General features: G+C 40.7%; 1 protein-coding gene across 8 annotated transcripts in view; it reads right to left on the reverse strand.

Moving 5' to 3' along the window:
- Positions 1–1,740: 1,740 nt before the first annotated feature.
- SOX2 (SRY-box transcription factor 2) overlaps positions 1,741–25,953 on the reverse strand; it is a 408,003-nt gene continuing 383,790 nt past the window's right edge. For 5 of the 8 annotated variants that reach the window (XR_010590329.1, XR_010590328.1, XR_010590330.1 and 2 more), the window contains 3 exons: positions 15,213–15,388; positions 13,878–14,247; positions 10,580–12,424 (listed from right to left, as the gene is read on the reverse strand). The gene's annotated coding sequence lies outside the window, so the exon portion shown is untranslated. Of the gene's footprint in view, positions 5,309–5,563; positions 5,718–7,255; positions 7,420–10,579; positions 12,425–13,877; positions 14,248–15,212; positions 15,389–25,953 lie in introns of those variants that run through there. The other 3 variants (XR_010590331.1, XR_010590333.1, XR_010590332.1) reach the window with 2 other exon arrangements.

Genomic DNA, 25,953 nt, shown 5'->3' on the forward strand with positions numbered 1-25,953 from the left:
GCCAAGGCTTCCAATAGTCGCTAATTTGAATTGTTTAAAAAAGTCAGGAAAGTAGGTAACATTTTTAAGGCTATATTTCTCCAAGGAAACTGAGGTCTGACCGTCAGATATAAGATCTAAAAAAGGAACTTGACTTCTCTTTGCAACAAACATTGAGGACCTACCTAGACTGGTCTCACAGCGGTGTTTAAAACTGTTTCTCCCAAACCAGTTTATAACACCATTTTGCTGGCAGCTGTAGATGGTCTTATAATTATTTTAAAGAGACACTGAAATCTAGTCAGTTTCACAAAAAGAGCTACAAACTCCTTCCCTGAGTTCCTGTGTGTGTGTGTGTGTGAGAGAGAGAGAGAGAGAGAGAATTGTTTTCTCTTCCCATGTTGCTATGTGGTTAAACCCCCACAAACTGGAAAATGTAAGTCAAGTGAGTGCACAGGGGAAACTGACTTTACACAAAGTGCTATTAAATGCACAAGTTAAGCAATGTAAAAACAGAGAAAGTTTTTCTCTAATTTCTCAATTTCAGTGAGACTAAGTGTCACTCGTAGCACTAGGTAAAAATCACAATACTCCAAAAAACTTCTGTGTCTCTTGAAAAATATTCCAGACTAGAACTCCTTGAACTGGGGCTGAAACATGGTTTTTAATCATAGTTCTAACTAGAGCCAGTTGAAATTTTGTTGTCAGAACAAGTTTCCATCTGAAAATGCAATTTAAGTGAAATTGAAACATTTCCCGGGAATGTGTTAATTTCGACAAAATTCTCCAAGCCAAAGTGTCAAAACAAATCATTTAGACTTTCTTGTTTTGAAAATGTCAAAATGTTTCATTTTGGTAAGGTAAAATCATTTCATTTCAACTTTGATTTGTTTAATTTCATTTTTGAATTTTGTATTACGTTACACAATAAATTTTAACATTATATGTATAGCTATTACATTTAATATTTAGATATATTTTGTATTGTATATTATATTGTGTTTTGATATCAAAACTAAACATTTTGACTTCAGTGACAATGAATATGACAATGACAATCTACACCAGTTGAGCATCTGTCCCTTCGTGTTCTGCACCAGACACGTAAGCAAAAGGAAGAGACACAACTTACAAAATGACCTCAACCTGGATGCTAAAATTATCCCACCAATTTTGTGCACCAAGTTTTTGTGTATGCAAAAAGCTTGAAGTGCAGCTGTGTGTCCAAAATTGAGTGGCTAACGACCCTGTTTGCACAGGCACATCCATTATTATTTTGCATAGGACTTGAGCTTCAAAAATACACTTGCAACGGCTTCATTGTCCAAATCTTGGCACATCATTTTGAAGGCGAATTTGGAAATGCTGGCATAAGAACTTTAGTTTCCTCTTCAAGTCAACTACTGTTGGGGTATCATTTATATGCATCCTCTGAAATAAACAGTTTTTCTCTCCCTTGTATTTGAGCCAGGCATGAATCACTAAAATGTTTTGGAATGTACGGTCTATCTAAGGGTAAGAGTACATGTATAGCAGGGCATCTAACTCGGGGGGGTGGGGGAACAGCAGCTCAAATACAAGGCTATGTGGTGGGAAGAGCATTGGGCTAACAGTAGGTGTACAGAAAAACAAAACATGAGGAACTGATTAAGTCAAAAGTCCTGATCCTGCTCTTCTTAATCAGGGACTACTGCCATTGACAGCAATACAGGAGCAAGCTCCATATACAAATCTATCAATTTAATAAAAACACAAAAAGACTAAGACAAGAAAATCTTTTTAATATTATTTGATCCATTTTTTAGAACACTCAAGAAGGACAAATGCCACCTGATATTTTTATTCTGAAAATATCTTTGCTTTAGTACTTTACAACATGAAAACAGATAAGATACAGATTTACAAATAAAACAAGATAGGGAAAAATACAGATATGCTTTAAAAAGCCAAATGCAGTTTTAAAAGTGGTTGATTCGATCAGAAGAGGATGTGAATGTACAACTGTAGACATTCGGAAAAGTTGTACTTTTCTGACTATAATAGTCTTGTCATTTGCACAGCAGGCAAAATGAGGCAAATGGGAATGAAAGATCTTTTTGTACCATTCTTCATTATTTTCAATTATTAGTTTGATCACCACTAAGTAACAAGCGTGGGGCTCTTTTATCTTTTTCTTTTTTTTCATTATGCCCTAATATTCAGAATGGTGCAAGTTCCGACAATTTTCTTTCTGATATTTAAAAGACATTATCAGGATTACAGGGTGTGATCCTGCTCACCCTCACTCATGTCAGTAATCCTTACTTAGCCAAATTGTCCCATGGAATAAGAGTTGGAAGACTGAGTCCCAGTTTTGGGCAGTTGTGACTATTGGGTGAGTCAAATGTGTCATTTGCTCACTGTCGATGTTTTCTTCTACAAAGGGGCTGTCAAGTTTGAAAGCAAATTAAATACACATTTATAAGCAACCTTATTATCATTACGCACTATTTTCCAAAGGCCAGAGAAATGTCACAAGCAGTACAGATTGGTTATATTCCAGTGAACTCTGACCAGCAAAACTGTTTTGTTGGAGACCTTCTATCAGCAGTTCTGGTCACTACATGTCAGTCAGCCAAACAAACAAACACTACGGTCACATGCTCAAATGCACATGACAGCAGCAGATGTGAAGCTGTGAAAGGACCCTTTGCAGTTTAAGCACCTGCAGGAATTTCAGAACCATTGGAATGCCTTCCACTCTAATGCATCTGAACCTCCTGATACAAAGAGCCCGATCCTGAATGTCACCCCAGCTCCCACTAAGGTCAGCTTGGCCCCAGGTTGGCAGTGAGAAAATAGCTCCTGGAATTTACAATATTCCATCCCTATAGTGACAGACAGTGGGGGTGCTTCAGGGAATAAGGACAGTGCTGGCAGCACAATGCCTCACACTTGCTTAGGCGGTGAAAGAGGGATTCATGAAATAAGCAACAGGCCAGGCTAAAAAAAATAAATACATCCCCATTATGTATTTAAAGTTTGTGTTACCATTAAACCATCCACCATTAAAACTTTAATTTGAAAGTGCAGACACCAGCTATAGTCCACATACATGTACGGCGTTGTCAAATTACTTCCTACATTTAAGAGTGCACAAAAGCGCATGTGATTTACTATTCAGAACGTTTTCCATCGGATAGTTTGTAACTGATCAACAAAAAGAAACTATAACCCTCTGATAATCTTTCTGCCCATTTTAAAAATTCTGATTATAAGCCTCCACATTATTTTGCCTTTCATGTCTCACATCTGAATTTCTTTACTTTAAAAAAGGTTACAGAAGAGATTTATTTTATTGGCAAGAAACACTCAGTTAGATCATCCATTAAGAGTCATTGTCAATGAATCAGCCTGAGATGGAATGCCAGCCAAGGGTTAAAAATATCTTCAGACCCTGATTCTCCTCTCGCTTTCACTGGTATAAATCAGGAGTATCCCAATGAAGTCAACAGCTTTACTGGGGTAAAACAAGTGTCAGAGGAGAATCAGGTCCTTAAAGTTTACTGTAGTCAAATATGAGTTGGAACGCCGCTCCGCTGACACAATGCTTTAAAACTACTAAAATAGTAAATAGTTTCCATGAGAATTCAGATGTTGAATGTCTCTTAAGGTTTGAGGTGTTTATTGTTTAGGCAAATTATTATTATTTACTTTCTTTACTTTCCAGCATTGGGGGAGCCTTTTCTATCTTATTTAATTGCCCCCTGTGTCAGTACTATGGTCAGGGGGTTATTTTGTAGTTCCAACTGTGAGGCGAGTGGCCACATAACTTTGTCTGACTTATTTAGGTGTGTTTGTGCCCGGACTCTCATCTAAGTTTGAGGGAACATGGTCCCTCCCACGATGTCATATCTATCTAGAGTATTCAATCAATTTTCTGGGCTCAGATATTTGGTAACCAAGAACCATTTGTCACCATCATTGTCACTAACAAATTAGTAATTGTGGCATGGGTGTGTGATTGCAGCCTTGGGTCAGGGCTCTGGCCAGTGGACTAAGTCTGTCAATAGAGTGATTTGTTTGTGTTAATTAGTGTCCAATGTTACAACATTATTTCATGTGAAATATATGAACGCTTTTGGAACATCCAGTTTTCTGTCATCCGTTATCATTCACCTTGGTTATGCAGACAGCACATTTGCATTGATATAGACACAGTAATTACAGCATGTGTGTGTATGTTCGCAGTTCTAGTTGGGAAGAGAGCAGTCAGATGCCAATAAATGCCTCCTTAACAGGACTCTAGCCAGAAGACCTGGGAATATTTCAGCAACTCTCTTCCTCTCTGGTAATTAAGCACAAAATTAATGTAATTCTATTCCTTTACTGGTCATGGGAGCTGACAGCAGAAAGAAATGGGCCTCCGTGCTAAAAAGATACTTTTTAGGGTCTATGCAGGTGCCAGTCCTACCATGGGCACCATTTTCACAACCTGGCACTTCCACTAGAGGCAGATCTTAGTGATTTCCTAGAAAGATCCAGCAGTCCTTTGGTGGCTAGTTGATTGGGATATGGTTTTGTCCAAAATGAATTTCATTTAGTCATAAAACCACAGCACTTGGCATAACGGGGTCTGGATCCATGACTGGGGCTCCACAATATAAATAATAAGTAACCATCATTTTTGTTCCAGGCCTGAAATTCATTTTCCATGATCCAAAGCAAATACATCAGGGGGGTGAACATGGCAAATCCAAATTCAGCGACTAATACCCCAAAATAGTCATGAGTATCTTTTCTCCACTAATGGTCCAGCTCCTAATATATGCAGTGCTATACATTCCACTTATTAGACCCATCTTAAATGGGTGCGTATATACATTTTAAAACGGGAAGATAATGGTGAAATTAGATATTTATTAGAGGTGATTAAACATAGAGGAAAAAATCCAAATAACTTTGCCATATTTTTTTCAGTTTTGGGTAGTATTTTTTTTTAAACTAATAAAACACTTTTTAAATCTTCTAGCCAGCTCTACATCCATAAACATCATTTTGTCCACTCGTGAATATGCTATTCTCTTACCCCTCGTGTTTAAATAAAGTATAGATCCATTACATTTCTCTATCTTCTTGCAGTCCATGTGACACTTTGTTTACACGCTGCTCCTTGAGATATGTGTAACGGCCATTCCACAGCAGGACAACTTCTTTCAGAACCCACCACATTCTTATGCGGGAGTCTACAGTCGCTGAGTGGCTGCTTTTCTTTTCCTATTCAGCTAGTGTCTACATTTTTGGTTCAAAGTGAAACTGTCCCGGACCTCAGAACCTCCAGAAAGCAAAACTAGGGAAAAAAATCAAGAAACAGACACTGAGGGCACTAGTGTATTATCAGAAAGAATTTCTATGTGCTGGGCTGCCCAGCAGCAAATTAGAAAGTTTTGGCTCCTAAGAATGAGTTGTGTTGTTTGCTCCTGCACACTGCAGCTGCTCTCCCCCTCCCCCCTTTTTTTGGTGGTTTATTACACACAAGCTACTAATGAATGGGAGCCGCTGTTTTACAGTACACCACGCTTACAGGACTTATCTCTAGGCCTACCACAGATTTGACTGATCAACAGCAGGGCTCCGCCATCATAATTCTTCCTAGAAACAGGAGGATAAAAAGGGGTTTGTTGGAGGTTGGCTGGGTCTGCAGAGAATCCTGCCTGCAGGGCCTGCTGATGCCATCGTTCGCTGCTATGGTCTTTGGCCTAATAAGGTACAGAAACAAAGATTGTTCACTTGTTCAAAAATACTAAAGTGCCCGAGTGACGGAAAGTGGAGAAAGCAGGGCACTCATCCAAGTGGGATTAAGGCCGCAAGTGCAACTTTATAGGGCTGACTGGGTGGCACGGTGAATATCTGCCACTGAAAAATCTAGTCCAAACATAATTTATGACATGTCATTCACAGTCAGAGGTGGCTGTCATTAAGAGTTAAGTGTTGCATTGTGTTCAACTGATTCTGATAAGAATTCTGTAAGCTGCTTATATGTTATCATAACTCATGAGGAACGAGCGAGAGTGAGCGGGGACACACGGCAGAGCGGAAATTGAAATGATTCGCCACTCTGCCGTAGGAGCAAGCTGGATTGCTGCGGCCTTGGTGTAAGGTAGATTGCACACATCTAAGGGATGCTACAGTGGAGTAGGATCTAAGAGCCTGATCCTGCAAATATTTACTGCCAGGCATAGGAGCCGAGTCAATATTGGTGTTGCAGCCCCTTTGCACCAGCTAGCCTGGCACAAAAGGACCAAAGAGCAGGCATAACTTACTAACACCCCCCCCCCAATATAGGGAGCCTATGCCTGGTGCAGAGCTGGCACCCCCAGCTCTGCATCGCCTCCACAGGAACCCTGGGCAGTATGGAGGTGGAGTGAGGGCATGGCCAGGGTGGACCTGCGCTTCAGAAATTCTGCACCCCCTACAGTGGCCCATAATGGTCATCATAGCAAAGGGGCAACTTAGGGCTGCCTTAGCATGTGCTGAGGGCCAAACTGGCCCCTCTAGCTCCTGACGAGGGGAGGCACAAACTGCCATTCCTCAGTCCTGTGCCGTGGTAGTATGCACTACGCCCAGCAGTAAGTGCTTGCCGGACTCGGCCCTTAAGGGTATGGCTACACAGCAATAACATTCCCGCAGCTAGCCCATGAGAGCGGACTTGGGCTTGCAGGGTTTGGGCTGACGAGCTGTAACACTGCACTGTAGATGTCCAGGCCTGGGCCGGCGCCTGGGCTTTGGGACCCCGCAAACAAGTTGATCCCGGCAGGTGTCATAATGAGATGAGGCTAAAATGTTTCTCTGAAGCTTCATGCAGGTGGCCACAAGGGTACCGTAAGCGTAGAGCTGGGGGAAATCGCCATATTTAGAGTCGGTACATTCATGTTTGTGAGGCTTGACAAAACTGGAGGAGAAAGTGGCTGTGCCCCCAAAAGCCACATGTTCCAGCTGGTTGAGCACCCCCTTACATAGCTCACAACTGAATGGAAAGGCACGCAAACAACTTGCTTTGCTGCCAACAATACTACTGAATGGTTTAACCAGCAGAGCTTTGAAGAAACGTATGACCATCTGCTCCATCCCAGAGAACCCCTGGATGTCAAAGGCAAAGCCCCGTTGAACTAAATGGATCCGTCCCAGTCCAATTCAACCGTATAGCCACATTAAAAAAAAAGTACATTTATTCCTAAACCCAAGTCTTTCTATATGTGGGTAGAGCACGGATGTAATAAGAACAATTCGCACTTACATGATGCTGTCCATTTTCATACATGCTCCTTCAACAACAACACGTCCTTCAGGTCCCGAAGCTCAATTGTTGTCATTCCCTCGTAGTAGGGCTTCTTCAGTGTAACTTGTTCAGATACAGCACGGCTAGAACGACCATGATCATATTATGCTCACCGAGGCTGCCTGTCAAAGGGGTGGAGGTGGTTTGATTTTTAAACTGGAACAGCTGCTTTTTAAAGCCCTTAATGGATCAGACCCTGGTTATGTTCAGGACCTCACCCATCAGGCCAAGGCTTAAGGAAATGTGTGCTCAGACACCATTGCTTTGAGTTCCCACCATTATTTAAGTCAGTCAAGGATCACAACTTTGCTACACTGTGGCCACCTCCATTTCAGTATCTCCTATTCACATTTATAGTCATAGTTATTCCCTCCCCTTTACCCTGTCTTTACCCCCCACTTTTTCAGCCCTTCCTGTTTTTATATTCTTACAGAGTGGTCTTTTGACTTCCCGCTGTATTTTATATTATTCTGCTGTGCCTTGCTCTGAGAGCTCTGGCACAGGGGGCGGGGATGCATTAGAATTAAAAGTATTATTGTAAAGTGCTTTCCAACTAGTAATTAATCATCATAATACCCTGGTGTGGTAGGTGAGCATTATTATCCCTGTTTTACAGAAGGAAGCAGTGAGGGTCAGTGCAGCAAGGGCAAAGAGTTAGTCAAATATAGGATTAGAACTCAGGAGGTCTGATTCCTAGGTTTGTGCTCATATGCTAAAGCATCATTAGAGGGTTCGGCCAAATCCCACTTTTAGCCAAAGGAGGAGGAACCTGTAAACATCATTGTTGCAACATATTGTTACAGGGGAACAATAGTGTGTACTTCCCCAAAATGCAACTTTGTCATGCTATATGACTGGTGATCAAGGGTCTCCTATCTGCTCATAAGCCACTTAGGATATCGTCTTAAAGAATACTACTTCCTGTGTTCCTTGTCAAAATGCAAATACCTGACTTTGAGGCGACAGGTCAGGGGGGATGCAGGGTCGCGTCCCACCCCTCCCCCAGATTTGCTGCTTGGCTTGTACTGAGCATGCTCACACGGACTGAGCATGCTCAGTAACACTGCTGAAGTTAGCTGCCCTCACACTGCCCCCACACCATCAGCAGGCACAGGTCATCTCTCTCTCCGTGCTGCTCTCATTGTGCTAATGTGTGTGCATGGCCCAACCCTCAACCCGCTGTTTGAGGTGTGCAGCACTTACAGCAGGTGACAACAGCAAACCCTATGAACTCAGGAAGTGCAAACGATTACATGATGGCTGCTTCTTTCATGAGAGTGCTGGAGGATAACATGGGAATCTCCTGACGGCACCCCTGTGCTCCCAGCACACCCACACAGAGGCAGCCATAACTTGCCCCAGTGTGTCGGAACGCACATAGACAATTACACCATAACTTGCCCCAGTGTGTAGGAACGCACATAGACAATTACACCATAACTTGCCCCAGTGTGTAGGAACGCACATAGACAATTACACATCCAAGCATGCTTATGTACACAAAATAATTAATTATATAGAGAAAGACATCTGTGCATGCATTTATCTATTGTGCATTCAAAACTGTGTGTGCGTTTGTGTGCATGTGTGTGCACGTGCATTTATCTGGATCAGAGTTAAGGTGAATGTAAATTAGGTGCCATTTTTTCAAAAATGAATATTTTTATCACTGATTCCTAAGCCCCTAAAAAGATTCTTGGTTTTGCCACTCTGACTTCTACCTGAGAACCTGAAATATAGATAGAATAGTAAATTGATTGTGCTTCTATATATAAGGGAATATGGAAGATCAAAGCTAGTCCAGAACTTGCATTTTGTAAAACTGAAGCTTTTGCAAAATGTAAGATTAATTGCAGTTATTTCTCTTTTAAATCCAGTGCCAACTGTTTTCTTTAAGTAAATATTCCACCTTAGTGTTTGTAGTATTGTGTTTGTGCATGAGAACCTGAAAATGAAACTGACTAAAATATCATGATAAAAAACTGAAATTCACTAGACTATTTCCAGTGTCCAAACAGAGAGCAATGTAAAAAATAAATAGTAAAAATAGTAAAATAAATATTTAAAAAGGTAATATGAAAATTTAATACACATAATCCAAGTTATTTGTAACATAAGAGACTGTTTCTTCAGTTTGACCCACCAGTGACACTTTCAGTTATGAGATCACAGTTAACTAGGATTCTTATCCATTGTGTTCATAATCTAAAATGCCAGTTGCAAAAGAAAATGCAGCTACAACAAATCATTTTTGATAATGCACAGTTTAAATTTTACAAAGAAATAGGATCTCCCTGAAAGACTGCAGTATAATTCACTTGAAACAATACTATTTAAAAGAACAGCTAGTATTTTATTCTTTCTTGTATGCCAGAACCACTCTCCAAAGGACAGTTTCATCGTTTAATCTGGGCATCAAGAGATTAAAAGAAAAATCACATTTTCAGTTAGTCTCTTTTTTTCTAGGCAGCGAATTTCTTAATAAAACAATCTTTTTCAACATGTAAAGCAGCAGCAAATTAAGAAAGGAACTTGAATCAATTTTCCAGGCAGTGACACTACCACTTTAACAGATTCCCACTGTATTTGGTTTTAGTTGCCAGAGAAGCCTTGTTCAGCCTATTTGGGGGCCCCATGAAATGCTGCAAGCACTATTGAAATGAGTACTTGTCTTTTGTTGTGCTGCATGCTAGCACCATACAGTGCTGAGCTGATAAATCCACTTTTTCTAACACAAGCATTTTTCAAACAAAACTACCATGAGACTGATGAGTAATGCCAGCTTGCCAAAAACCCACACACACCACCTCTGTTGACAATGACAGCTGTTAAATTCACATATTCACAAAATGAGATTTGTTACATAACTGGAAACTACAAGACTGTGCAAGAGCAACTAAACAGCAAGAGAAATTGCTAACCAACAATTAGATTACTAGGAAAATAAATAATACAATTTGGAGGTATATTAGCTTGCTAGTTACCATTATAAAAGTAGCACTCTGCTTGGTATATACAAAGGTTATTGGGCCCTTGAGAACATGCATCATCAATCGCTTTGTAGTTTTGTTTAAACAAAGCTGGTGTGAAGGGGGAAGGGAGCATATCAGCACTGCCTTATAAGATGTGAATACAAGGGAAACAAAAAGCCAAATGACAATATCTCTATGGAAGAAGTGGTGTCGTAAACCTAAAAGACTAACAATGTGTCTGAAGAACTAAAACAAAGTAGAGGGGAGATTTAGGTTGATTTCGTTCTAACAAAATAACAATGACAATGACTTTTCTCTTACATAGCACCTTTTATTCAATGATCTCAAAGCACTCTATAAAGGTGAGCATTATTATTCCCATTTTACAGATAGGGAAACTGAGTTACAGAGAAGTTAAGTAACTTGCCCAAGGCCAAACCCAAGGTCAAACAGGAAATCCGAGGCAGAATGCGGAACAACACCCATGTCTCTTGACTCTCCACCATCTGATCTAATCATTGGCTCACACTGCCTCTTACTACAATCAATATTTCTATAATTGTTTTGAAAAACTGTAATCAAGAAATATGGGTCTGAGGCAGGATTCAGGTTGGGAGAAGAAGAGTCACTGAAAGATTCCAAACAATGGCACACTGTGGAGTTGGTGCTACAATCCAGAAAAGATATCAGTGCTGAGAAGATGGAAATGCCTATAAGATCCTGCCAACCCACACATGTTGCTGCGAATGCCAGAAAAGGGGTACTGAATATGGTTGATCTGGGGGTAAATCAAAGGGGGAAAAACACTGGCTGTCTTTATTAACAGCAATTTTTTTAAAAAATCCTGTAATTAAACCACTAGCCTCAAGTTCAGTAGAACTTTTATATATCTAAAATAATCTACACTTCCATTGTATATGCCCAAAGCATAATTTACTTGTGTCACATTATAATGGGGATTGTAAAGATTTGTTTCCTAATCAGGATTTAACATAATGGGGAAACAGCACACAGAAGCTTTGCATCAGAAAGTGTGTGTATAACGGCTATACTTCAAATGAGGGCTAAGATTATATGATATGCCCTCTCTGACTGAAACTCTCCAACAAGTTGCAGAGGGAACATATCCTTTATAATCTTATGCACCATCAGGATACACAGCTAAATCACAGACCATCAAGAAAAACAGAAGTTAAAGTTTCAAGGGCCGTGTCAATTGGGTTAGGTTGTATATAATGACTACTTCATGGTATACCCTTGACAACTTAAACGGAACATTAAACTGCACATCTAACCACAACCAGAAATAGAAAACACTTCCAATGTGAAACATGGCCAAGTTAATGTTGCTCTTTGGAACCTTAACTTTGTGTTTCCTGACTCTGGGCTAGATAGTAGCAGGCTCTGAAATGTAACACAGTAGGTAGGGAGGAGTACCGAACCTCCCACAATTTGGAATGGCATGAAGGAGGTTAAAAATTCTCACCTTTGCTGCTGCTAATGTTTGGTTGGAGACAATCTATCATTTGTATACATGATGGCTGAATCTTCACTATGGAAAAAGATAAAGGGCTTTTTTCTCCACTTCCTGTGTTTTCATTTGCATCTGTGCATTTTATATCCACTTTGCTCAGGTGCAGATGACTGCATGACGTGAACAGACAGACGATAATCAGGCCCCAACCCGATTTTGTTTTAAGGAAATGTCCAATTTTTCAGGTTATTCTAAAATGCAAATAAAATTGCAGAGAACCAAAGATCTTGGGATTCACTTCTTTATTTCCGATGCCAATTATTTTTGCCTGTTCTTGATGGTAAGGCTGGGGCAGGGGCTGGGAGAATTTTGATCTGCGTCCCAGGGAAATACTTACATTCTCCATCATGCAGACTGTCTTAGTAGCAGCCCATGTGCTTGTTAGGCAGGATGGGGGAAATGTAGAATCATGCCCCAAAGGAGATGAGGATATAGTAAGCTCTGCTAAAAATCATTTGATTGCTCATAACTCTCATTTTTAAATATGTTTTCTGTAAACCAAGCAAAGGCACTAGTCCTCATTGAAGAGTACGAGCCAGATTCTGCCAGTCTTATTCCCACAAGGAGTGCCCCTGAAGTCAATGGGCCTTCTCATGTCATTAAGTTGGTTTTGCTGTAGCCCTGTTTTAAAAAAAATGTGTGGTTAGTATTCACTAGGAAAACCATGAAAGCATTTACCCCGGACTTCAACAGGTGCAGGATCAGGCCCTAGCTTATTTGGGGCCCATCTCCGCCACCCTTACTCACCCTAAGTAGTACCTTACGTCACACCAAGCCCCACTGGGCCAGATTCTGCCACCCTTATGCAGATTGACTAATATCTTATTCCACAAATGTTCCACTGATTTCAATGAGACTATTTGCAGAGTAAGGTACTATTCAATGTGAGTAAAGGCAACAGAATCTGAGTCACAGTAACCAAAAGGAGCATTCGCAGAGTAAAGCACTATTTGTTGTGAGAACCAGTCTCAGAACTGAGCCTTTGGGTCAGACTCTGCCACGCTTATTTGTGTTTAATATCTCACTCTTTTGGCATCTCCAGTGGTTTCAATGGGGCCACTCGAGGGGGAAGGTACTAACCAAACGTGAGCAAGGATATTGGAACCTACTTCTTATTTACTAGGCATAGCAAGAATGATTTGGGAAAACATTCCTGCTGGGGTGAGTTTACTTAATTTTTCTTAAGAATGGGACAAAATAGTTACACAATTGACTTTCTTCACAGCAGTTTTAAGGTCACATATGAAATTTTAAGAACATTGTTCGACTTGGTAACTGTACTTTTCCTATTCCACACAGCCCCACTTCTGCAAATGAATAAGGATTACTCAAGTGAGTAGGGGTGCAGAATAGGTTCCTTAAAATAGTAATAAAATAGGACAATCTCAGTAGCAACCCAAAGCAAAAAGCTACTTGCTGAGAAGCTCAGGATTATATACTTTGTTACCTCTGCACAATAATAGCCCCCAGAAAATTCTGCATTTCTTACAATCGTCAAGAATTTTTCTTCTTGTGTATAGGTATGATCTTAGCATTGTTAGAATTCACATGTAACCAAATTTGTGGCTTGGCTATTTGTTTTACAAAACAGCAATGGACATAGCCTGTGAAACCAGCAGGCCTTTATTACAGGCTATTTTTGCATGTTATTTAATTTCCTTCTTTAAATAAAAAATTGCATCTATTAAGATTATTTTGAATCTAAAAAGGCTGCCCATATTAAAGAAGTTACTTCCTTAAATAAACAACCTGCTGTTTCTGTGGTGTTAAGAAAATATCCAGTCTTTATAGACAGTGCCTATTTGGCTACAAATCAGCCAGCCTTATTTACATATTTGAAATCCAGATGCAGAGGAAATACTAGGTTTGGTTTGGAATATACAAAGGGCCTATTTTTCACATGTTAACATTCAGAATATTTAATATAAAATAGCACTGGGGAGGGGGGAAAGGGCTTTGCTGAAAAGGTTTATAACGGAGGTACTCAATGCTAATAAAAACTTTTCACCAACAAGGTTATTTTAAAAAATAGTTTTTTAATATGCTTTTAATGACCTCTACTCCTCATACCTACCTCCTTGCTTCCAAAATTGTTTGTACTGTCCCCAATAACACTCAGTGGAAAGCTGTCATTCCTGGCTAAATCCTTACTTAGGTTGGATGCTATGCCTCCGTTAGACAGGGTCAGAAGGTCACAATCGATTTTGGAGACCACCTGGAGAGTCCAGGCCGTGAACTGACTCAAAAAATTTATATCAGAGCTGGAATGGTCCACCTCCCAGGGCTAGGCCTGGCCTACCACTCCAACTGCAGGATGGGGCCTGCCAGGCCCAGCTCAGAAAGAGGCCAGAGTTGTTGACCCTGTTAGCTGACCTCTTCAAACTTCAGGAGAATTTTTCTGGCAGTTACCACGGTGACTGGGCGCTCCAAGCTTATCCTTCTTACTGAAAAAAAATTAAGAAGAAAAAAAAATGTTAAAACCTACCTTGTAGAGATGCCTATCAAGAATCAAATACATAAATGTTTTAATTGTTTGCTTCTTACTTGGACGACTCTAACATTAATTATTACAGTCAAACTCATCAAGAAGGCAGTTAAGCTAAATAAAGTTTTAATGTGCATAAAAAAGTAATGTTCAATATATCAAATGAGCAGCATTCCCAAAGCCAGTATGCCATAAATGATACCCCAAGGGTTTAGTGTGGAAGTATAACATTTGTTTTCCTTTTTATATCTGCCTTCAACCTACCAATATTTCTTATTGATATCAGAACAAATTGAGAAAAAGATCAGCAGAGGAATCTAGTCTCTCTTTGGCTGCTATTCCCTTTGCAAACCAATTGTTTGATTAAAACATTATTGACTATTAAACAATGCATTGTTTTAGTCTCTTAAGCAGAAAACATGTGATCCATTTCATCTATAATGAAATATTACTTAGGGAGTGCTAAGAGAAGTTGTCAGCCAGTGTTAATGTTATTTATTTAACATGTCTTTCACACGAACCATTTCTCAATTAAAAATTTACCAGGTAAGCAAAATGTCTTGTTGTTGGGGGAAAATGCTTTAAATGTGATATATTGAAGGGTCAGAGAAGACACTAAGCAAAACAAACTAAGTGTGTTCTTTATTTATAAAATAGTGAGCAAGAAAAATATTGACATTTCTCCATTTTCTGAGCAATATCACATTATACATGAAGCTTATATGTAAATATATGTCTCAGACGTCAACACCAGACACAGAATCTTACTGAAGGGAGCAAAGAATGGTAAACTATGTTATATCTGCAATAAAATCCTACTTTAGGGCTTCTGGTGGCAAGCTGTCAATCAAAATTCCTACTCCTCATTTCTGGAGTACTGTTAAACAGGTTTAATGATTGCAAATTTAATGTTTTGTCTGGCACCTGGTTTTGAAGTATCTTTTTTGTTGTTGTTGTTTGAAGAAAGTAAAATATTAATATTCAAATTGTTGCTCTACAGCGGTTACGCACTCATTTAACTGTCCCCTTCCACCTCTGATAGTAACATGGGACTGGGTGTAACTGAAGAGGTTTCTTCAACATCAGGATATCTTTGGACTCTATGAGCGGGAAAAAAAAAGGAAGGAGATTTGGTTTGAAAAGCAAGAGAGAGTTATATAACAAACTAGAATGTCTTTTGTCCCAGTTTCATTTTTCATCTCCGCTGGGGGAAAAAACCAGACAGATGTGTAGTAACCTACATTTTAAAAAAAGTGAATACAAGAAATGTAAAGGACTATTTTAACCGAATCCTCTTTCTTTCCTTCATAACCTGATTCAGCTGCTTTAAAATATTCACATGCCTAAAACACCGTACTTTTTAAATTGTAATAGTTTCAGGTCATTTTAAATTAATAATGAAAACAACACCTCAAGATCCCTTTCCAGGGAGAGGTTATAGAAAAGATCAGTCTTTGAGTAACTGATTTTTGTATTGTTTTTTATTGTAGATCTGTAGGGTGGTTTTATTTTAGTTTTTGTTTTTATGTGCCTGCTACAATCAACTGATTGATTAATTGACTAGTGAGAAGAAGGAACAGAGCTACAGGGCTGTTGGGTTTTTGTTTTTTAATCTTTTCTCTCTTTCTTTTTTTTTTACATTCCTGCTGAATAGCATTGTACATGTAAACATGTGGCTTTCAAGGAGGTAGCATGATTTATGAAGTCATGCTCAGGGCCAGCCAGGTTGGTGACTCAGAGGAGACTCTGATGCCAACTCATTCCCTGGTGATAAACACTGACTGTCCTTCCCACAGCCAGGCACCCCTGGCAGCCTTATTAAAAGACTTTGTGGTTGGCAGAGCATTGAGTACTAGCGCAGGAAATGAGGTCCTCTCCGGTTTAGTACAGAGATGACTGAAGTTCCAGAAGGCTGTAAGCAAAGCCAACGTATCCTGAGTCACCAACTTTAAACTATAGGGGACTCTACAGTTCTCAGTTTGAGCTGGGCCAAGAATCCTGCTTTCCTTGCAGCCCAGAATCTCTCGTTGATTTAACTGAACCCTTTGCAGACTGCAGGGATTAATCAAGAGAATAAGTCAGTCGTGTTATTTGTAGGGTGGAAGGTCATGGAATTTCTATCTCCCACATTCCTCCCACCGAACTCCCTCAAAAATCTCTGCTCCCTGACTTTATGCTCAGTAGCTTTCCAGCCAGGGAATGTATGTCTTTCCCTAGCCCCTACAGAATTTTCTGTATTTTGCATTATGTTTTGCTAACTATATTACAACAAGCCATTTATCTTGGTCTATAGCTTGGGGACCTTTTGTATGGCCTCCCTTCTTCCAGGAATTTCACATATAAATCACACAGGAAATAAGGAAATCTTTAAGACCAAGTGGGCAGCGGTTTTTTTATTGTAGGTCATTCAGAAACCAAGACATATGAATCTGCAATTGTGGAACCCATTTTTTTTTTTTGGTAAAAGGCCCCCAAACGAGCAAATAACCCCAAGGGAAGAAGCTAAAATCTCAGGGTGCATTAGCGAGTGAGGATTCTGATGGTGTGTGTGACATTTTTCCAATCTAAAGTCCCTCCATGCTATTGAAACAATAATATTTAGACCATGTGGGGCTCAGATTATTGCTCTAATAAATTGTTTTTATTGGTTCATTGTGGCAAATAAGCCCCCGATTGATTTGTCTCCTAATCAGCATGGAGAATGCACTCCGCTGTAATTAAATCTTGTGTAACAGGGCACTCTGTGTTCGCTTGTCTCTTAGCTTGCAGTGGTATGAAATACAGTACATCAAACGGTATACTGTACGCGATAGGCACCGTGCCAGCCCAGAGGACGATTATGCTCGCTTGCCTTTAGTGTGGTTACAAATTAGTATAGCTTTACGATGTATGTAACTGCGTGCATCGCATGGGAGCAATATGGAAGTTACCGGAGAAGGGAAATGGCCAAAGATAAGGCCTTGTCTCTCTCTAATTTCCATAAAGGTTTGGCCTTTAAAGACTTTAAGTTTCTTAAAATAGCTCTGTGATCTTGTATTGCATCCCTCTCTCCCTTTCTAGATCACCCGGGGAGAACTTCAGGCGTCCAAGAAGTTTCCTCTCTTTCCATAATCAACTTTTTAGCTGCCAGACAAGTTAAATTCTCGCTCTTGCTGGGCCCTGGATGGTGCTAAGAAGCTGGTACAGAAAAAAGATGAATGCAAAAGACCCTCCGGAAGTGAACCAACTTCGAGATTCAATTCTCCTGTTCTCTTTTAGGCTCTGACAACGGATCTGCACAAAAGTTACAGGTGTTATTTGGTAGCGTCACCTGAGGATTCTGCCAGTCGCCATTTGTTTGCTGGTCTTTTCCAACACGCCTCTTCCCTATTTGATTCCCTCCTGGGGATTTCTTTCCACCTCGACACCCAAGTGATTTTTTTTTTATCTTCTTAAGCATAGAGAGTAGATGCAATCTCGCAGTAATATAAAATATAAATCCGGAAAGAGAAACTGGATTTTTTTAAGGGCTGATCTTAAATCAAATGTTTAAAATCCCCTGATTTTGCTTTCACGTTAATACTTTGATCCAGCCTTTTAATGCAACATATTGGATGTAACCGATTCGGAAAGTTCAAACAACATTGACGTGAAGTTTGTTGTCCGATTGGGAACATCCTCTTCGATTTCTAGGCCTTCAAAATAGTTTGGAACTTCTACAGACTCTCACACCCACCCCCCGTCCTTGCACACATCCACTTAACACACCCATCGAGAGCTCCTCACACACACACACACACACACTTTGTACCCCTATAGAACTAGCTAATACATCCAAACAGCAGCAGCACACTGGATTCCCCTCGGAATAACACGCTTCATGCTTAGAGACAAACGTATGCGAATAAACTGTAAGTGAAATTAACTAAAGCCAAATCATCTCCGGGGCTGGGAGGGGGGAACCCCATCCACACGGCCCAAGTCAGTGTCCAAGCTATTGGGAGCGCTCCCCTATTGATTGGAATGGTCACTGCTTTAGGGTGATTGAGGACAGATTAATGCTTCTATACATTAATGCTCTTTTCTTTCTGGCTTCCCTAGCTCTGACTACAGGGAAGCAGGCCAGCGGATAATTACCCCTCAGTGCAACCCTCAGAGCTGGCCTAATCCGAAAGCTCAAGTGCCCGTAAGTAAAACTTCAGGAAAAGTTATTGAAACTGACAAATACAGGGTGACAAATAATCAATAAAAGCCCAGTTCGACATCCTTTATTGTTTTCAGGCACTAACAGCAAGTAATGAAACCTCTGCGAGGACGGGGGGGTGGGGTAGCGAGGGACTGGGAGCTTGTCTTTTCTGTTGGACAGTCCCCAGTTCAAGAACCCGCAGCATATGCAGGCCGGTCACTCACTTATCAAGCTTAATAAATGACCGCCTCATATGGGCTTCCCCCACGTTTGTATCTGGGTCCCGCAGCTTCCATTTAATTTAATTGGAATCACTTTAATTCTTGTATCTGGCTACCATCCACATTAACTACTATTTAATATTCTAGGTGTACTTTCTAGCTATCGCGATATATATAACCATATAGATAAATAGTTGCTTTATAAGTGTATTGGACATACACACGGACAGTTATTCTCTGTGTATATATATAATTCACGCGCACACACACACACACACACACACTGTATTGAGAGAGACAGAGAGAGTTGTTTGCCCTGGAAGTTTTACAGAGCTATTGCAACCTAACACATTATATTCCTAATTAAAATTTCAGTCCTTAATCTCCCTAGATTTTCAATGTTGTAATTTCTGAAGGTTTACAAAAGGACAGTGTGAAAGCGGAACTGGTTCTGCCGCCTTCCCTCTCTGTCTCTGTCTCCATGAATTAAGTTCTGATCTATCAGTTTAAAGACTGTACATAAAGTTGGTTCACTTTCAGTGAGGGATTTATTTTTTGTTAAACTGGAGGCTTCTCGTGTCTTTGAGCTTTTGAGCTGTGTAAATGAACTGCAGTGTCACATAATCGATAGGGAAAACTCAGCTGTCACAGATCCTAAAGCAGCCTCTTGCCACAGCAATAACGTGATTTGGCATTTCAAAGTTTGGGAACGTGCTGTCTGGGCGTCTAGGGGTCGGTGAAGAATATCTAAACAGAGAGATGGAGGCTGTCTACCGGTGCAAACCAATAACGAGGAGCTGGAATGACCAGAAATGCCAGTTTCCCATTACTCCCCCGCCCCGACCCTCTCGCACACACACTCATCACTATGTTTTTTATCAAGCTTTTCCTGCCCAGTTTGCTTGCTGCCGTTATTTCACCGGTAAACACTTCCCTGGCAGCTTCCAAACTTTTTGATCCAAATCAAAATCAGGTGCAGTCCTGGGCATCGGAATTTAAACAGCGATTACACCCAAAACAACCCCAAAGCCCTGTAAGAATTTATAGCAGCGCCTTTTGCCCATCTTCCACACAAGCCCAGACCACTGAGTTAAAAAGAAAAATCACGCGTGACAAGAAACAACGAATCGCTCGGGGGCCAGTAATACAATGTGGGTGACACTTAGTTAAATCCCAGACTCTCTCCGAATCCTTCAGGAGTTTGAACACGATGAAAATCCAAACCTCTTTTCAAAGCCAACTTGGGCTGACTTTCTATAGGGCTGCTACTCTGTAGCATATTCTCATATAACGCATAACCTTCTGCGCCCTTGTCATCACATAGTTGTTAGTGTCATTAGTAGGGAGAACATGTTAATTCGACCATGCATATCCGTGTATTTTAATATGACACAGACAGAGAATCGTGACGTGCTAGATTATAGAGCAACTAGAGAATATTTCAGAACCGGTGAAAGGTTGCTCTCGGAAATAATGATCTGGTTAGCCTGCGGCAAAAGATCCATGTAATTCAGAGTTAACGCTCAATGTTCACCGGCCATATCTCCTTGTATCTCAATATGGAACAGCACAAAGGTTTGAAGATAAATTTATGAAAGAAGCAGACCTTTGCAGGCAAAGATTTTCCCACTGAAGATGAGATTTTTAATTGGCTATTGGTTGAGGAATGGAAGTGTAGGAATTGAACGTTCTATACTATTGGCTAATTGTTGTCCATAGTTCACTGCCTATACACACACCAACACTTATCTCGGTCTATACACACATAGATGTACCCAAGAAAGTAACTCACACAGTGTGTTCAGATATAAAAGGTTTGAACTTCATATTAGGAAGCTCTCTCAGAGGAGCGATAAACTTCTCTTTGGTCAGGCCCCAGTATTTGATCGTATCTTTATTTTATGTTTGTCCCCACCACAATGGAGCCTGGAGGCTGAATCAAGAAATAGGATTCAGATCGTTTGATCTGACACGAGGAAACTTGCGTTTGTAATATTATAACACCCTAGAGGGGAAAAATCAGACCACTGTTGCTGAGACAAGGAGTGTGCTTAAGTACCACTATGTTTCAATCCCCATTTGGATATAATTTAAGTCTCCTCTGGCTTACAGTAATACACTCTCCAACCCTCGAGCTGTCCAAAAAGGGGATTTAATGAGGCCGAGTTTATACACTTATATAATTTAGAGGATTCGCTGTAGCAGTAAAATGACAATTGGTACATGTGTAGTGCAAAAGAGGTGAAATCCCATCCAGGGACCACGTTGCTCATTTCTGAAGGAGCTGTCATTTCCAGCAGGGGGGACACAATGAGAAGGCCAGGAGTGATGGAGCTCTGATCTCCATCAAGGAGAGATAACCACCTGATTAAAATAGGCCTCTTGTTCTCTCGTTACTCGATCGTCGTGTGAACTTACCTTATTTACAATTATAGGCAATGAGTGAGTTCCCTAGATTGCAATACACCTATAGCTCTGGTTTATCTTTGTTATCAAGATCATCTCTTGGACAGAATTCTGGACAACTCACAATAAAGGAGCAACACAAATGCTCACAGGGACCCATCTATCTGTCTATACGGAGACATATATACACATGCCAAGGGTCATACAGACACTCGTGTATAGTTATATCATTGGAAATGGAACAAATCAATGCTTATATGAAATAACTGCACAACTGCTCCAACCAATTTAAATTACTATTGTATGAACTGGATCAAAAATAACCAACCCCCAGAAAGCATTAGATTATTTGTTTTTATGAAATACCATATATTTGTTTAAAAAATCCTTTCCCGGTAGATTTGACCATTCTTTTGATAATTTCCTATTTCCGGGTCAATCTGGATCTGGGGCGTTTGAACAATTAAACCGGACAGGGATACACATCTATCCTGAGATGTAATGTACTTGGTTCTCCATTTTACTGTGAAATGGCACAGTGTGTTTGCCGGATTATTATCCCACCACTGCTTGTGCATTTGTCTCTTATGTCTAGTGTCTGTCATTACACAAAGCGTTTTGAAGAGCTAATTTCAAAAGACAGAAAGTATACACTTACTATAAAAGTCATTAAATTAGCATGACAAGCATAAAGTTCCTACGTTATAATTTGGTTATAGATCTGAAATCTTTACTGCAAGGATGAAGACTACAGCGAGGCACTAATACAAAGTTAGGACGATGATCTGCCGTGTACAATATGGGAGGATTTAGGAAGAATGGGGGGAAAGGTCCTTGTTTCATCAGCCTATTGGTTGGTAATTCACTAAGTAGTAAGAAATTATCTTTGTTTTCCCCCCACCCCATCGCGAGGATCCGATCAGGAAGTCTTACAGGGAGGTCTTCTACACAACAGGTGTCTGTGCAGGTGACCAAAAATTATCGATGTCTTTCATGGTCAAGAATATCTAATTTTGAGCAATGTATATCTAGCACCAGCCAGGTAATAGTTAACTCGCACAGGTAGGAAGCAGACGCTAAAATGCAAAGAGTGTCTTAAAAGCTGTCGTTGACTTTTTGTGCAGATTAGAAACTCTAATAAATCCAACTTTTAAAAATAGCTTCCTCTGCGGGAGAAGAAGTGAAAATCCACTCCGAACTAACAGAGACGTGTCTCCATATTACTTTATCACACTAGTCTTAGAACATACACACCGATTTAGTAGTGGCACATTTACTGCCCTGGCATGGTATCGAATATACTCCAACTTCAACATACACAGCACACCGCAGTTTTGGCAACGTTTAGTTCTCAGACTAGCTGCCTCCCTGAAATAGAACATTTCGACTCGGATCGAATTAAAAGAAAAGAGGAGCCATTCGAAAATCTCTTTTAAAATCGTGCTCCCCAATGGTACTGCCCTGATTGAACCCTCAGGTTTACAAATCTGTTTTCAGCTTTCATTTTGCGTCAGGATCAGGACGTGAACTGATTTGTTTGGTGTTCACGAAGCGCACTACAGTTTGTGGATGCCTTCCATTTCCCTTCTCTTCTTCAACCGTTTTAATGATCATCACTGACCTGTTGGTCATACCTACAGTATCAATGTTCCTTCTGCAGGCACCTCACCGTTGGTTTCTTTTCCCCTGCATGTGCCTGCTATTTAACACTTGCTACCTTTGCCATTAGAGTCCTAGAGTGACCCCCCTGGGTATATCTGAAAGAAAGACCCTCTGCATTCCAACACTGCCTCCTTACCAAAGTAATAGCAAAGGGACCCATTCAGACACATGGACCACACTGAAGCATTAATTAGGCTGATGAAATCCATAGAAATGTATGGATTCAGCATAATCGAGTTTCTTCTGCGGACGATAGTTAAGGAATACGTGAGCAGCTGGGAGAATAGAAAGTACTGTTAGGGTGAAGTCATGCATGTAATTGAGTATATTTAACATAACCATTTTAATGATCGGTGATTAAAAGTGCATCTACTTAAATTGTATACCTCTGCAATTTGTCCATATCAACTTTAGAGCGTTCACAAAGAAAAGGTCGTCATATAAATTTATAAACAAGATCCCTTACTGGCTAAGCATGACTCCAGCAGGACAGATAAACTCTCTGCTTCGGCAAGGGAGGGGAGGGAAGGAGGCCTTTTGCTAGAAAACAGCTACACCAGTGTGATATTAATTAATCACTGTTTTGGCCCCTTTTCTCTCTAATGCAGTCACACTATTAGAAGTGCATAATAAGTGAGTTTTCTTTTCATCCGTAATTATTTATAACAATTAGATCACTCGAAAAATCCTTGGGGTTCTTTCACGTATTAAAAGAGCTGCTTCTCCGTTATTTGACAAGATTTTTAATTTTAAATAGGAGGTTTCCCCGCAAACTCTTGCCAGCCATCAAGCAAAGCAATGATACGGGGTTAAACTTCTCCTTCGGTTTAACTTAATAGTATCAGAGTTTACATACTGGCGGGGGACGGATGGGAAAGACTTGGGGAAGACAGAGATGATGGGCATGTATGTGTCTCTTTGCAGGAGATCCCCACAGCATGGGAAATTAGCAGTTGAAATCTGCCAGTGGGGACTATGCGCCACAAAGCCCACGCGTTTGGAAGGCTGAGTTTCTCTCGCTTTCCTATTCACTCTGTCCAGGCTGGATGCAGCGAATAAATAGACTCATTGTGGAGCCTATACACAAACCAACCCAGCCCACCCCACTCCCCCGCCCTTTATGCTTAAAAAGCATACAAATCTGCAATCGCTTTGCACTAAACTTTCCTTCTCACTGTACAACGCCTGTTAGAAGGAAGCGCGCGGGCACACACACAAATACACATATAACAAGGAGACAGGGTCCATGCTGGGCAAGTTGACCCCAGGAATCTACTAAAGGCAGCACTTTTTGCCTCCTGAGCGCACAGATTCGTGTCCATCTCCTTGCCGAAGATAACGGTTTCAAAGTGGCAAGATATATTCAGACTCTTTGCTAAAGGTTGGCTTGGGGGGACGAGGGGGGAGAGAAAGAGCGGTTCATTTAAGTTTATGGAGGAAAACGTAAATCAATTCCTAACCCCCCCCCCAATATAGCTGTAAGGTGAATTCTATTTGGAGACATTCCATCAAACCCAGCCCTCAGTTTCCCCATCAGAATCTTGCACATCAACGTACATAACCTATAAATACTGAGGAGACGAGCAGGGCCAGGGCATTATTCCGTGCAAGAGAATTTGCAACCTTGAAAGCATATTTTTCTTCTGGCTATGGTGGCACTTAGACGGTAATGTGGGCAGTGAAACTGGGGAGATTTATATCTTTTGGAAAGTAGGACGAGCCAGATGGTAATAGCGTCATTAACAAACAAACTTGGGATGCGCAAGTGAAGCTTGAAATTGGGAAAGAGATCTGGAGAACAAAGGGGGCTGCTGTTGAGAGAAAAGCCCCTCTTCTGCCGGCCAAAGCTAAGGGCACATTCTGGAGGGGCTGCTCCTACCCGATAAACGAGGGCTTTTTCCTCCCCTGTTGTGACTGAGAAAGGGCAGAGAAAACTTTTGCAATAGGCAAATGTGGCATTTATTTATGTGTAACCCTTTGTCGTCTCAAGTGTCCCAAATGGGCCTTTAATTCAAATCCCCGGTTTGATAGGGAGGGATTGAACCTCCAAGTTTATTTTATAGAAACAAAGCGCCGCTTGTGCCAGTTGAAGTGCCGCGAGTTCAGTAATTATTGGAAAGTTGTTAATAGTATTAAGTAAATATTAAAAGAGTCGCTTTTTCTGAGGTGGGGAGTGGAAATACCTGCCGGATTTCTGCGGTTCTCTCAATTTCTTTCAGCATTCCTGCTATTTGGGGGAGGTCATGAAAGCCAAACACCACAATAAAATACTTGTACATCATGGCGATATACAGTGCACCGGGTAGAGACATAGTCTAGGTTTGTATTTATAGACAGTCTATAGTTGTGTTTCATTCTGTACAATACTTCGAATGCCTCGTTTATTCATACATTCACCCAGCACACCGGACTTCCACTCACGGCTTATCCTAAGTTCAGTGGGAGTTTTGCATGAGTAAGGACTTCAGGATTTGTGAATGTCAGTCATACATACATATATTACTCACCCACAGAGCTCATACCTACACTGACACACGATAGAGTCCATAAGTACGGTATACCCCAGCCTGTACAGCCATCCACAAGGTATATTACATATGGGGGGGATCTCTATTGAAATATTAACGTTCCCCCCGAAAACAATATAAATACTAAGAGTTCCTTAGGAACCCTCCCCCCTTAAGTATTAAAGATTTCCCCCCGAGTAGAGTTGGTGAGTATTAGATGATCAATAGTTTAATAGATGCCTGTTAACAGCTCCTAGTTGACAGACATATGCCCAAGCTCTAGATTTTTTTTTAATGTACTGGAGATCTTTAAAAGCCCCGAGGACTTACCCTTAAGGCATTATTCAAAGAAAAAAAACTGAGACTGGCGGTTCGTCACAGGCAATTGTAAAGGGTTTCAAAGGGCCGATCAAACGAGTTGGAGAGTAATCTACATTAAAGTCCGGATGGCAGTGTTACAACATGCACCTGCAGGGTATTTGCTATCCGTGCCCCTTACAGAGCTACAAATCACCATTAGAGAAAGCTGCTTAAGCTTCCTCCTTGCTTCTAGAAAGACTTACTCGGGCTACTTCACTTTGATATTTATACATCTTGTTATTGATAAGTACGTTAAAAAAAAAACCCTCCCCCTCGAAGTATTCGTAGGCACTCGCAGGCATCCTGCAGGACTCTTGTAAATATGGGTATTTACTGCAGGACTT

This window comes from Chrysemys picta, chromosome 9 (genome assembly GCF_011386835.1).
Source record: "Chrysemys picta bellii isolate R12L10 chromosome 9, ASM1138683v2, whole genome shotgun sequence".
Taxonomy (NCBI): Eukaryota; Metazoa; Chordata; order Testudines; family Emydidae; genus Chrysemys; species Chrysemys picta.